This window comes from Peromyscus maniculatus, chromosome 3 (genome assembly GCF_049852395.1).
Source record: "Peromyscus maniculatus bairdii isolate BWxNUB_F1_BW_parent chromosome 3, HU_Pman_BW_mat_3.1, whole genome shotgun sequence".
Taxonomy (NCBI): Eukaryota; Metazoa; Chordata; class Mammalia; order Rodentia; family Cricetidae; genus Peromyscus; species Peromyscus maniculatus.
This window is the reverse complement of record NC_134854.1, coordinates 37312059-37326666: the sequence shown is the minus strand read 5'-3', so window position 1 is coordinate 37326666 and position 14608 is coordinate 37312059. Positions and strand designations below refer to the sequence as shown.

Genomic DNA, 14608 nt, shown 5'->3' with positions numbered 1-14608 from the left:
GTTCAATGAGAGACTCTTTGTCAAAAAATATAGAAGGTAATAGAGGGAGACAGCCAACACTGACCTCTGGCCTTTACACTAACATACAAGGGTGAGCACCCACAACACACAGAGTTGGGACCCTTGGTGGATTGTGGATAAGAAAACTGCATCCTGAAAGTAGTTGAGGAAACAAGGAGGCTTTTTCAACATTCCAGTGTCTGCTGAGTGCTGTTCACAACAGGAAAGACAAATATAGGTAAAATCTCCAGCCAAGAAAGTAAGAGGACTTGAGGATTCACAGATAAAATGAAGTGGAAGTGAGAGATAAATCAGGGGGCAGTAGTTGCAAAAGGCTTTGTTCACCGCTTTCTAATCAGAGACTGGGAGGCAAAGTAGCTTTTGTGGAGACATGAAAATATGTGTCAATGGTGCAGCCTGCATAGCAAATTAAACATGTGGGAGTAAACGCTATTATGCAAGATCCTGGCATCTGAGGGGGAAGAGCAAAGAAGAGATGTATTCTGGGAGATTCCCTCTGCCAAGCAGAGCTGGTGTAATATTGAGAATGTGATAGGCTAGAGAGACCAAAAGTAAACAAATTTTTCGTTCAGGGAACTAAGGAGAATAAAGATCACTCTTATTGTTCATGTCTACTATACATAGTAAGTAGTTTTTCAGTCAGTGTCTTCTTCCTTGCATGTATCAAGAGTCCTAGAACCTAAGAAGAATGGAACAAACATTTGCTAGAGATATTAGCATAGAGGAAGGCAGGCAGGGACTGACCAGGGGCAGAGATAAACCAGAGTTAACCTATCAGTGTTTGGCTTATATACAGAGTGGCAAAAAAGATAATATGTGTAAGGTGCTTGCCACTGTGCCTGATATACCAGAGATGCTCAAGAAATGCTAAATATCATGATCACCACCACCATTACCCTTTAGGGTGAAGGTGTGCCAGAAATGCTTTGTTTTGCCAGGATTACCAACATACCCTTAATGAAAATCCTATTGCTTGTGCATCAACCCACTTTGATTTTGCTTACATTTCCTGCACTCTATGGATTCTTTTATGCCATATTTACCAATGACTTCCTTTTTCTAAAATTCAGTGGGTAACAGTCAGACATTAGGCAGAGAGGTGGGGGAGGGAGACACTGGAACACACATCCCTAAATGAGATGTCTTCATCAAATCTCCCTCCTCAGAGCTCAGGGACCCCACAGAAGTGGAGCTGGAAAAAGTGTAAAGAGCCAGAAGGGATGGAGGACACTAGGAGATCAGGGCCCTTTGCATCAACTGAGCAAGGCACATACGAGCTCACAGAGACTGCAGCAGCAAGCACAGGGCCTGCTTGGGTCTGCACCAGGTGCTCTGTGGACATATTACAGCTTTCAGCTTAGTAATTTTATGGAACTCCTGAGTGTGTGAACAAGGGGGTCTCTGATTCTTGTGCCTTCTCTTGAGACTCTTTTCCTTCTGTTGGTTTGTCCTGTCCAACTTTGATGCTGTGGTTTTTATTTTATCTTACTATATTTCATTTTGTTGTGCTTGGTTGTTATCTCTTAGCCTGTTCTTTTCTAATGAGAGACAGAAATAGAATGGACCTGGATGGGAGGAGAAGTCTTGAGAGGAACTGTGAAGAGTATGGAGAGCAGAAAACATAATCAGGATATATTATATAAAATAATCTATTTTTAATAAAAGGGAAAAATTAATTGTATCTAACCTGGCTACTGAGCTTCTTGACATCACTGATCAATTGTTACTTATCCCTGTGGGTGTGTGTCAACATTCTTGTTCACATTTGTGCCAAGCCTGTAGCCATGTCTAGGTTCCTACAATGTATGGGATGTGAAAATCTTGGGAGCATGAGCAAATGCGATTCTAAAATGCTCTTAAGACTGTGTTTTCAGGAGCACCTAAACCACATTAATATTTCTTAACAGACCACATTTGATTTGTCTCCTTTTTGCAGTAGTGGAGACTGAGTGGATGTTCACCATGTGTTTTACCATTGAACTACGTTTATAGCCCCACAAAAAACTTAGAAAAATGTTCTGCGTATGTTAGTTTTAACATAGAAAGTAGCGTCTATTTTCCATTATAGATCAAATACATTTTAATAAAATGAAATCCAGAATGATTGTTTCAGGAGTAGTATGTCCTTGAGCAGATAGACAGTCATTCTGGATGGTTTGTCTTGAGTTTTTTTTAAGTGACCACACATCCCAAGGCAGTTGTAAGAAATGCTTGGTGATGAGGTAGAGGTAACCTGTGGGTTTGACTCTAGCAGTTTGACCCTATTATCCACCTTCAGGAATAACTTTGTAAATTGTATAGTACCTTCCTAGCATATATGTTATAAGTTTCTCCCTCATATTATTTGTTTCAGAAATCTAACTGGAAAAATGAGTTATCACACATTTGCAAAATAGTAGTTAACTTGGAGAAAATACAACAAATTTCACAAGCAAAAAAAGTTGCCCCCCCCCCACCGCCACGCGCACCCCCCCCCCCAGGCAGAACCATGCATCCCAGTAGAGCTTTACTCTCTACTTAACCTCTCCAGGTCTATGGTTTGTAGCTTTGTTATCATTTACCTAATGGCTAATATCCACTTATCAGTGAGTACATAACATATTTGTCTTCCAGGTCTAGGTCACCTCACTCAGAATGATTTTTTTCCATCCATTTGCCTGCAGAGTGATACTCCACTATGTAAATGTACACATTTTCTTTATCCAGTCTTCTGTTGAGAGACTTCTAGGTTGTTTTCAGTTTCTGACTATTACAGATTTTGTGGGTAGACTGTGGGCAGGTGGCGACGGGAGTGGGTAATGGGGAGATGGGATAAAGGGGGAGAGTGTAGGGAGAGATGGATGGAATTGGGAGGCATCTGGGGAGCAGGGTGGAAACCTAGTGCAGTGGAAACTTCCCGGAATGTGTGAGGGTGACCCTACTGAGAACTTCTAATAATGGAGGAAATGGAGTCTGAACTGGCCATCTCTTGCAGCTAGGGAAGGCTTCCAGTGGTGGGTCTGGGTTGTATTTGGCTGAGTTGTTGACCGAGGGGGTCTCATGGAGACCCCTAAACAACCCAGGCTGATGCTAGGATGGAAGGCTGTTCCCCACAAACTAACAGCAGGGCCCCAATGCCAAGGATGACATCCACACAACTCACTGAATGTAGAGAAGTGTAGCTGGAGCCTGCACCCCTGTGTTCTAGTCTCTTTGGTGCTCTGTAGGCTGCCAAAAGAGAAACATGGACACCAGCCCAGCCACAAAACGTTGACATACCATCTGCCCCGCCTGCAAGATGTTCTGGGGCAATGGTGGAATAGAACAAGTGGGAATGGCCAACTAATGCCTATTTAACTGGAGGTCTACTCCACAAGAGGGAGCCCATACATAGGACTGCTTGGGTGGCCAGGTACCAGAGACTGGATAGTCCAGAGACCTAGGGTAGAACCAAACAGGTCTGGTCTTAAAAACAAACAAACAAAAAGCAATGAAATGGTTCCTAATGATCTATACTCATAATTTGATGCCTTGTCCAGTTGTCATTGGAGAGGCTTCCTCTGGCAGCAGATGGAAGCAGATGCAGAGACCCACAGCCAGACATTATGCGGAGAGTCTAAATTGGAGGTCTCTATTGGGCTTTTATCATAGTAACTTGAAGCTAGGAGCTCAGGGAATCCCACAGAAGAGAAAAGACTATAGGAGTCAGAGGTCAGAGGGGACACCAGGAGAACATGACCCACCAAATCAACTAAGCAGGGCTCACAGAGACTGAAGCAGTGAGCACAGAGCCTGCAGAGGTCTGCACCAGGTCCTCTGTGTATATGTCGTAGCTGTTAGCTTGGTGTTTTGGGGGGACTCCTAACTGTGGGAGCAGGTGTGTCTCTGACTCTTCTGCCTGTTCTTGAGACTCTTTTCCTCCTGTTGGGTTGCCTTGTCCAGCCTTGGTGAGAGCTTTTGCCTTGTCTTACTGCATCTTGTTTTGTCCTGTTTGCTTGTTATCTCTTGGAGGCCTGCTCTTTTCTGAAGAGGAAATGGAGAGGGGTTGGATCTGGGGGAGAGAAGAGGTGGGGATGAGCTGGGAGGAGAGGAGGGAGGGGAAACTGTGAATAGGAAGTGTTGTCTAAGAGAAGAATTTATTTTCAACTAAAAATAAAAGAAAAGAAAAGAAAAGAAAAGTTTTTCAGTGTTTTCAGTTAATCCAACAGAATTCAGCAAATTTGGCTTGCCATGTACACACAGATGGCACTGTCTCACTAACCCAGTTTGTCCTGACACTGGCAGGTGTCTGTAGGTCGGTCACTGGAAGTCATCCAAAACTAAGGCAGGTTTCTTAGGGTGTAGATCTTAACGTGCAGACCCTTGCAATGCAGGATAACAACAGGCACATGGATAATATGGGCCGTGTCACATTCCTGCCCCCAGTGCAGGAGTTTCGCCTGTACGGCATGCTCCCTTAAATAATGAACGATTAACAGAGGCATTGCATTTGGAGGAATCCTTGGGCTATTCTCCATGGAAGTTGCTGATTCACTTATGGGATCCTCTATGGACCAGATGAGGAGTAATTAAGAAAAGATGTACAGCATCACACAAAACGATTTTGTAGGTTAATGTGTGTAAATATAGGGGATCTGAAGTGTCTTCCAAACCTCTAGGGCCTGAGAAATACAATTTTTTCACTTAAGCGAGCAAACTATTTTCACAAAAGTATCCTAAATGAAGGCAGAAAATGAAACATATGCTATTTTGTGGTTATAATTTCCTCACTTAACGTTTAGAGTTAAAAATGTTCTCCATTAGCCATTCGCATTGACTCAGACCTGCAAACCACACAACCTTCTTGTCCTTAGCACCTGTTACTTCAGCTGCTCACCTCGAGTGGCCTACTGTCAGCCCCTTTCTTTGCTCTGACATGGCCTGTACACTTTGTCCCTAAATTAAACCTAGACCCAAAGACTTGGCTTCCAATAGGTGAACTTTGAGCACCAACTAGTAAAACAGTTCGGTCTTAGAGAAAGGATTAATTTCTAAATATTTACCTTGGCCAGTGGGCCCTCGACCACACAAATCCTCCACCCCAGTTAAATGGATTTATTCCAGAGGTTAGTACCTTGAATTACATACCTTGATCTACATGAAACATCTTTCTCTGTCTTTCTTGCCCTTTTAAATAAGTTTAGCAGCCTAGCTTAAACAACTGTTCCAACCTGCTGTTTGCTCAGCCCTCACTTGGCATACCCTTTCTGCTCTGAGCCACCACTGTACTACACTGGACCTCAACTGCTGACTTTATTTCTCTGAAAGTAGACAGAGCCAGTGTCCCATCCAACTTTGTACATGGCTGTGAGCATAAACTGGGAGTTTTCTAGCTATGTTTACATCAGTGGTTGGCCAATTCAAATTTGCCTCCAAGAAGAAAACACTGTGTGTGTGTGTGTGTGTGTGTGTGTGTGTGTGTGTGTGTTGCATGCACACTTTCATGTGTCTAGTGTAATTAAGCTATTTGGATTATGTCAGATATAAATAGACTTACAAGTAATTAAAACAGGTAGTGACTATTGTTAAAAAAAAGTGTTAGAAGAAGTTTCTATTTGCCTTTTGTTCTGCAAAGTTTCACTGGACTGTGATCAGTGTTTGGGGGAAACCTGGCTGGGAAATCAACAAGGGAAAGGCCTGGGTGGGAAAATAGCTGGTATTTACCGAGAACGTTCTATGTGGTGGGCAGAATTCTACGTACTTACAGGAATCTCATATACACAATAATCTGAAGCATAACCAAGATCATGCTATAGGACTCTGTTAGTGGATTGGCTTCAAAACAGGACTTGTCAGAGAGTGAGGATGAGAGCAGACATCCAGCTGTATATCACTCGTTTCATTTTGCCCTATGGGCTGGGATTGAAGAAAAGTCTTCTTTCTTCTGCAAACATCCTTACAGGTAGTGAAATTAAGGCTGCTCAGTCAGTATACTATGTTAGTCAGCCTCCCATCACTGCAACAAGTGTCTGTGGCAATCAACATACAAAGAGGAAGGCTTCTTCTGGTTCATGGTTTTCGAAGCCCTAGCACATAACTGCTCTGTTGCTTTTAATGCATCATGGCAGGGAGTGCTCACCTTATGGATGGAAACAAAAGAGAGGAAGGGCTAGGGTCCCAGTATCCCCTTCAATCACACACACACACACACACACACACACACACACACACACACAGAGACACACAGACACAGACACACACAGAGACACACAGACACAGACACACACACACACACACACACAAAGAGAGAGAGAGAGAGAGAGAGGGAGAGAGAGAGAGAGAGAGAGAGAGAGAGAGAGAGAGAGAGAGAGAGAGAGAGAGAGAGAACACCCTGCTATCTCCCAGCTACCCAGAAGTCAGGAAATGAGATTTGCCTAGGTCTTCAAAGAGTGAGTTAGTTGGCTGTGGTGAGAAGCACACCGGGTGCCGGCCCCAGCATCTGCACACTTGATCACTGTGGTGTGCTGCCTTCTGTGTCAAGGGCTGTCTTCATGCTGGTTTACACTCACTGAATCTTACAAGTGTGCCTAATCCTCACAATAACCCTGCGGAGTCAGACCCCCTTAGAACACAGCAATGCCTCAGCATCTGAAATGCAGAGATAGGGGCTGGTGTAGGCATGCCTGTTCCCCTGGTAGAGTGAAGGCCAAGTATCTCACCGATCAAACTAATTGGCTAATTGATATGCTTCAGACATCTTACCAAGAAAAGACAGTTTAATTAAAACAAAATATTATCCATAGCAGTGGGAATGAAACTAACCAGAGATAAAAAGCGAGAGTCAGAAATGAAATGAACAGATCCCTTCTAAGCAACACTAACAACATATTATGGGATGTTGCTGCCAGTAGGGTGACTGGCTAGCTAAAGCACAAAGAAAGAGTTGAGTACTCAGTTTAGGATATGATAAAACACTTCAAATTAGATGGGGAGGATGGCCTATGCATCAACGGTATGGAGACAAGTTCAACATTGGGAAAAACAGTTGTATTTATAATTATGTTCAAAGTCACCAATAGACTCAGTTATTCATTAATAAAATATTGGTTTTGCTTGAGACTGAGCTTAACTCTATAGCTAAAGCTGTCTTTAACACTCGCTATGTAGCCCAGGCTAGCCGTAAGCTCATGGTGATCCGTTAGCCTTAGCCTCACCAGTACTCTGATTCTCCACAAACTGACTGCATTATAACGAAATGTTAACAGCAGAACAGATGTCAGAAGCAACTTAACAGGCAAACCACAGAACAATCTTACAAAGAACACCAGGCTGTTACTTCCAAACAATTCATACAGGATATTGTCTTTTGCTCGTTAGTAGTTTGTATCTCCCTATCCCCTTCCCATACTACTAAAAAATATAGAACATACAAGAAACCAGTCAGTGTAGCTATCTCTGGGGAGGAGAATTAGGTAGAAGAAAGAAAGAAGTAGGCAACATGTTCACTGTTTGTCCATTTTGGGCTTATTCAAATGATCAAGCTAAAAAATCATGACAATAATAACAACAAAAGATCCTGACTGGATGCCTAGAACTCCCTTGTCGTGCAACTTTGGTCCAGTTTATTAAACTTAGACTTATTTTCTTAGTTTTAAAAGGAATATAGTATTTACCATAGAAACTTGAAGAGAAACACAAGAACTCTTTTCCATAACCCATTTCCCTTGGAGATGGAAATCAGAGAACATGAATGTGTACCATTTATGGATGTGGGAAATTGAGGACTAGGGTCGAAGACAATCAAGTCACTACATTAAAGGCTTACATTCACATTCTCTATATATGTCTATCGATGTGTACAATTTAAATGATACACATGTCTCTATACCGTATTTGTATATAAAGCCTGCTGGCTACCCTTTATCATTCTGGCTTTTATACAGGGATCTTCACCCCACAAAATTATTTCACAATGCCTGTTACAAGGTACTGAAAAATCCTTTCAACTAGACTGTACTGTCAGAATTAAAATATTACATTTTTTTCCCAAGGAGAATATTAGGTCATAATTTTTCTCTAAATTGAGTTATGTATTGGATTGTCTTTTTCGCAGCAAAAATGAATGTGGCCACATATAGTGATCACTTGCCAGAACAACACTGGGAAGCTAAAAGCAAAGGATGCAGCTGACCTCTTAGCTGCGGCTCTTTGTGACGGGCTTGATAGGGCACTGCTACATGTAGCCAATAAACCTGAGGGAGGGAGGTGGAAGGCAGAGGTGACATGGTGAAGCCAAGTCAGAGGGTTCATAAAAGCAAATACCATGGCTCCAAGGGTATTTTCAGTAACTATGTTCAGATTTAGGGGAGTCATGATTTAATAATTATTTTAGTGTCTGAATAACTTTCTTAATTCAAACAAGTCAAGGCTAAATAATAATACACTAGTAAATAAACACTCTCAATCACTAGAGAACTATAGATTTTCAGGGAAGAAGTTTAGATAAAGCATATATATGTATATACATATATATTCTATTTAATAGCTTACACAAATATGCATATTCTCCAAATGAGGCACATAATTTGTGAATCTTTACAGAAAACTAAAACGAAGACTACATGGACTAAAGTACCCAGTGTTTGTGAAAGCCTATACTTGGAATCACTGGGGATGTAGACAAAATGGGAAGATAAGAATTACATAGAAGCATTTTTACTATTTATATAACCATGTGTCTTCCTAAATGCTAGGTGACAGAGACTGAGATATGTACGCCTATATCTTTTCTCAAGAAGAACTGAGAAGCCAGTCACATAGATAGCCACAAAACCATCTGACTGAAAAGTGATCTGAGGCCAGCTTAGCATGACGCCATTTTGTTTCTCTTGGAATTGGCCTTGGGAAGAACGACCACTTGTGCCACAGGCAAAACCTCTCATGCCTCAGATCACAGGACTTCTTTTGGAGAAAAACTCACTTTGAGTTTCCTAATCAATCTTTGTAGGGAAGCTATCTTGGATAGTGGATGTGAAGCCTATTAGTTGGGCTTTTATGTGGGGAAAACTGCTCTATTCTGAATTTCCCTCTGAAATGAGAGTACTGGTTCTGGAGGACTGGAGTAGACTCAATCTGGAACAATGGAAATCTGCTCACCCTAAAATACTTCTAACTTCCCTTCTCCTTATTGTTATCATAACAATTTTACTGCTTTTGCATCCCTGTTCTTTTCCTATGTGCGTCCAATACCTAGTATGGTCCTTTAAAATCAATTAGTAAGTGTTGCTGAAGTGTGGACATGGGGTATCCTTCCGCGGCCCATGAGGTGAATGCTTGTTCCTCAGTTTCTCAGGGTTGCAAAGTAGAATAACCATTATGAGACAGAGAACAGTGAGAACACAGGACATCGAAGAGGTCCTCAAAGGGCTGTGGCTTCCTTCCTTTCTTTTCACTGTACCCTGGCTGCCATGAGGTGAGCAACCTCCTCTGCCATGAGCATCCAGTGTGTGGCTTCATCTCAGATCATGGACTGTGGCTCTATGACTGAATCAAACTAAAACTTCTTCTTTGAGGTTGATTATGTTGGGTATTCTATCATTAGAACTATGTAGAAAATACAAAAGTCTATTTGCTCGACTGTATTTAGTCTTAACCTTGTGTTTTCTAGGCATTAACTCGTGCATTTGCATGGAAAAAGATCAAAATATATGGTTTTCCCATCATCACACTGTGAAGCCAATATGGCAATAGTCTCCATCCCCTCCACCAATCCTTCTACATTAAATCTCTTGCATCGTGCCTAGCAAAATGCAGATAAAGACAATATTGTGGACCAAACAGGAAATGAACTTAAAACAGATGCTGTTACTATCTGTGATGATTAATGCTGGTTATTAACTTGACAGGATCTACAATCACCTAAGAGGCAAGTCTCTGGGCACATCTGTGAGCCATTAACTTGATTAGGTTAGGGTCTGGACATGCCTGAAAGGCCTTCTTTAGATCAGATTAGTTGACTGGGAAGACTCACTTTAACTGTGGGCAGCCTCTTTCCAAGGGCTGAGGTCCTTGACTAAAGAAATCAAACTGAGCAACAGTTCTCTCTTGTTCTCTGCTTCTTAACCAAGGATGTAATGTGACCAACCAGTGCAAACTCCTGCTGCCATGATTTCCTGTCTTAACACAGTAATGAGGAGAACAGTATCTCGGTAGATAGTGCCCTCCATTTGAACCCTGGGCTCTACAGTATCTCTGTAAATAGTGCTCTCCATTTGAATCCTGGGCTCTCTAACTGCAATGGAATTTTGTCACTTACATGTATGAGTGATGTTCAATTGGTACTGTTTAGTTTGAAACTGAGATTATGAAATCGGGAGAGAATAATGAACAGTTAGTTGAAAAACACTAATACTCATTAATATATTGCTCTTCCTATATTTAATGGTGTATATCAGCAACTCACTAAAGAATGGTGTTTATAATAACCTGATTTTTTTCTTCCTAATGGGATAAAGTTGATCAACATAATTCATGTTTTCCCTTAAATATTGCCTCTGATGCAATGCAACTAGCAACCTGTTCATTTTATGCATACAGTGTTCAAAAATATAAGAAATCTATTTAGAGGATGTTATAAGACATATATGAGTTTGGAAAGCAACTTGAATCTCTCTGTGTTTCAACAGAACATGAAGAGAGAGAATAATTGACAATTTGCTATAATTATGGGAGCAAACTTTGAAATAGAAAATTCCATTCTTTTGGGTGAGCACAGAGAGACTCTTCTACAATGATGGGTTTAAGTAAAGCAGGAAGTTAGTGCTTCTGTGGGATAGACTACTTTACCACGGACTTCACTTTGTCAAGCTTAGGGCACAGAAGTAAATTCAAATAAAATGTATGTTAGCACTTCCTTTAGTGGTAACAATAAATTTTAATAGATTCTCCAAATTGTTTTGCAAGGTTACATACATCTTGTTCTTGCCTCAGAATGGACAATGTATATTGTTTTTCTGTTATCACATGCCCAAACTGAGCTAGGCTTCTGATTACCTGCATTAGGACTAAATTATTAGTTTAGAAGTGAATTAGAGTGATCAACCTTATTGCATTGAGAAGATCCCATCAAGGGTGGCACTCCTGCTGTTCTTTTACAAAAGAGAGTATAGTGGTATTTCAGTGTGACAATAAAAAACAATTTCAGAGGGGTAGGGAATGAGAAGGAAACTCTGTGTCAAATGGAGCTACTTTTGATTCAATTTTGTTTTGTGTCTTCTTTTATAGAGGAGTTGACTGACCACCGGCTTTTTTCTCTGTAAAATGGGGAATGATATTAATATTAATGATAATATAATTAATATAAATTATATATACAATAATTATCTAAAACACAGTAACTAATATTAAAAATAATAAAATTAGTTAGTACTGTGTGGTGATATTTTATCTGTGTCCTCCAATAAAGTTCATCTGAGGATCAGAGGAAAAAGCCAGCCACTATATTAGACATAGAAGTCAGGCAATGGTAGCACATGACTTTAATCCTATCACTCAGGAGGCAGGGATCTGTCTGGATCTCTGTGAGTTCAAGGCCACACTGGGAACAGAGCCAGGAGTGGTGGCACATGCCTTAAATTCCAACACTAGTTAACCATGGAGTTCTGTACAGACAGGAAGTGACAGAGCTGGGCAGGAAGAAGAAGTGATGTAGCTGGGTGGAGAGAGGAAATGATTAGCAGAACAGAAAGGAATATAGGCATGGGTATACAGGAAGTAGCTCTTTTTTGAGACTGAAGGTCGGTGAGGTCAGGTGGGCTTGTGGCTTGTCCTATTCCTCTGATCTTTCAGCTTTAACTCCAATTTCTGGCTCCATGTATTTTATTAATAAGACCGTTTAGCAATTTGTCTACAGGACTGTACTGAAATCAACTCTCAATTTTATTTAATAAGACATATTTTAAAAAATACTTCAAACCTTTCCCTTCTATATTGGCATTTGAAGAAAGAATGCTAGACATAAGACAGTCTACTTGGCTTAGTCATTAGGAATTACTTTTAGAGAAAGTTCACACAGCCAGGTGCTCAGCAAGTGGCAGGAAGTTTTGAAGCCACAGTATGTCTCCGACAGCACCAAGATCCTTCCACTGCTCTCACAAGCCCAGAGTTGTTTGGGAGCCTGAAGTTACTATGTTAACAGTTCTGAAAATGATAAATGTCCTGATCCTTTCAGATGGGCATCACCATTGTGTCGCTGAATGAATTTATGGCGAATTTTATTTCCTCAACCTGTATCAATATCTTCAAACTGCCTCACACAGTTAGGAAAGTTAATAGTTGTTTATTTGCTTGATTTGGCTATGAATTCATTGGCCATTTTCCACTCAACACAGTAATATTTTCTTAGTAGAAGGCAACTCTTTTCAAGTCAACACAAATAGATAATAATGGACATGTCACCTGGGAACAACTAACAGCATGTACTAAATCTAAAGCCACAGTCTAGTTCTCTATTCCAGGGATGGATACATTTATATTTTATGTTCTTTATTTTTTAATTTAATTAAAAATCATTTATGTATCTGTGTGTGTGCCTGCATGCATTTATATGCACCATTTATATGCATGTGTACAGTGCCTCTAGAGGCCATAGGTCTACAGATACCCAGGAACTAGAGTTATACACACTCGTAAGACATCTGAATGGATGCTGGAAACCACACCCTAGTTCTCTGCAAGAGCAGTAATGCTTTCAACCACTGAGCCACCTTTCTAGCCCCTTATTATTTTCACAGTTGATTTAAAACAATTCTTTGTTTTAAGTATAGCAATTCATTTTAAATGTTAAATAACAATATAATAGAATGATTTGATATAATTTAGATAAAAGTAAAATGGAAAAATGGATAACTTTTTATTAAGAAAAAGTATAAGGGCTACTTATTGCCCAGAAACATGTGAAGTATTTAAAAGCGTAAAGAAGTTTTTTATTTATTTGGCCACTGTTTAAAGAATACCAGGTACCATGAGTCTGAATGATATGAGCAATCAGTGTCTACAACTCCATTCCATTTAGTATGATGTTAAAATCAGAGAATGTTGGGAGCGAACTCGCACGGTAATATTGGAAAGCTGAAATTTTTGGGTCTGTACCAAATCACGACACTTTGAGTTGCATGCTCACTTCTGTCATCTCAGTCATCGTTTATCACAAGCTTCTTGGTGTCTTAGAGTCAACCTCATGTTCTTTCCATGTTCTAAGTTTATGGACAGAATTAAAACTTGAGTCTTAAGAAAAATTCAAGCTTGCTGCTATGAAAGGAGTGTGTATGTGTTTTTAATGGCAGCAAAACATGTAGTAATCAGTGTGGAATAAACAAAACAATACTGGTAGAAGATACTGTCTCCAGGAAAAAGAAACAGAATAGAGACACATAGAAACACATAGGTACAAACCATGGATTTACGTTGACTATGGAAAAAAATTAAAGACTAATTACATTATTGACATCAGTGAAAGGAGATAACCAATGGATACATATTTAAGAAGATATATTTCAGAAATCCCAAGAAATATTTTTCTATAAAGATTTCACACAGGAAAACAGAAGAATACATTCATAACTCATCATTCAGTAATGAGGACAGGTTTTATGTCTTCAAATAAGACTTGAAATGTAACAAACACAGACCTGGTTGGAGTAGGAGTTGAAGTTCTAAAATTGCCCAGGTATAATAACATAATAGAAATCAAATGGAATGTAGGAAGTGGATGTAGTACTTGGATGTATTTATAATGGGAGAGAATTAAAGAACTAAGATGAAAAAAATTGAAGCATGTTAATAATGGAGGGGTCAAGATGGGGGGTGGGCTCAAGAGAGCAGTAACCCACCACATCAGGTGACCCAAGGAAACCTGAACATTCAGGAGGAACCCTTACGCGACAGCCAGCTGTAGAATGGGCTCAGCTTCATCTCTTTCATTGACTTCTTTCTCACATTGATAATTTCCCTTATGTGGTAAATGATAGTGATTCCCTACAGCATTGCCAAGTACTCATCACTTTGGAGAGGTCAGTAGAGTGTCTTCTCATTCATATTGCTCTCTAAAAATGGGCCTCAGCAGTGTCACAACATGGGCAAGCATCACTGTCAAATCGATTGGCTTTAACAATCACTATGGGAACATGTATTTGGCTACTTAAGGGACTTTTCAAATTGTTTGACTGAGAAGGAAGATCTGTCCTGAATGCAGGCGACACTGACTTGTGGCCTGGGGTCCTGGAAGGACAAAGTGAGCTGAGCACCAGCATCTCTCTCTGCTTCCTGACTACAGCCATCGTGTGATCATCTGACCACAGCTGTCACGTGATAGCTACCTCAGCTCCCTGCCTCCATGTCTCTTTCCAGCCATGACGGACCATACCCCTTGAACTATGAGACAAAACAAACCCTCAATCCATTAGCTGTTTCTGTCAGGGATTTTGTCACATCTGCAAGAAAGAGTGAATGTAAGGACATTTATTTATTTCCATTTTGAATGACTATGTTGTCTGCAGGGTGAGTGGGTTTTTAGATACAGTTGCAGAGATAAATTTGCTCCCCTTATAGTAGGTAAATTACACTGAAAGGA

The 14608-nt window shown here is 40.4% G+C and overlaps 1 protein-coding gene and 1 pseudogene across 12 annotated transcripts in view; one reads left to right on the top strand and one right to left on the bottom strand.

Annotated features, from left to right (window-relative positions):
* LOC102915962 (large ribosomal subunit protein eL28 pseudogene) overlaps window positions 1-4460 on the top strand; it is a 6988-nt pseudogene extending 2528 nt beyond the window's left edge.
* Window positions 1-14608, bottom strand: part of Magi2 (membrane associated guanylate kinase, WW and PDZ domain containing 2) — a 1445964-nt gene that overhangs the window by 461791 nt on the left and 969565 nt on the right. The window lies entirely within an intron of this gene.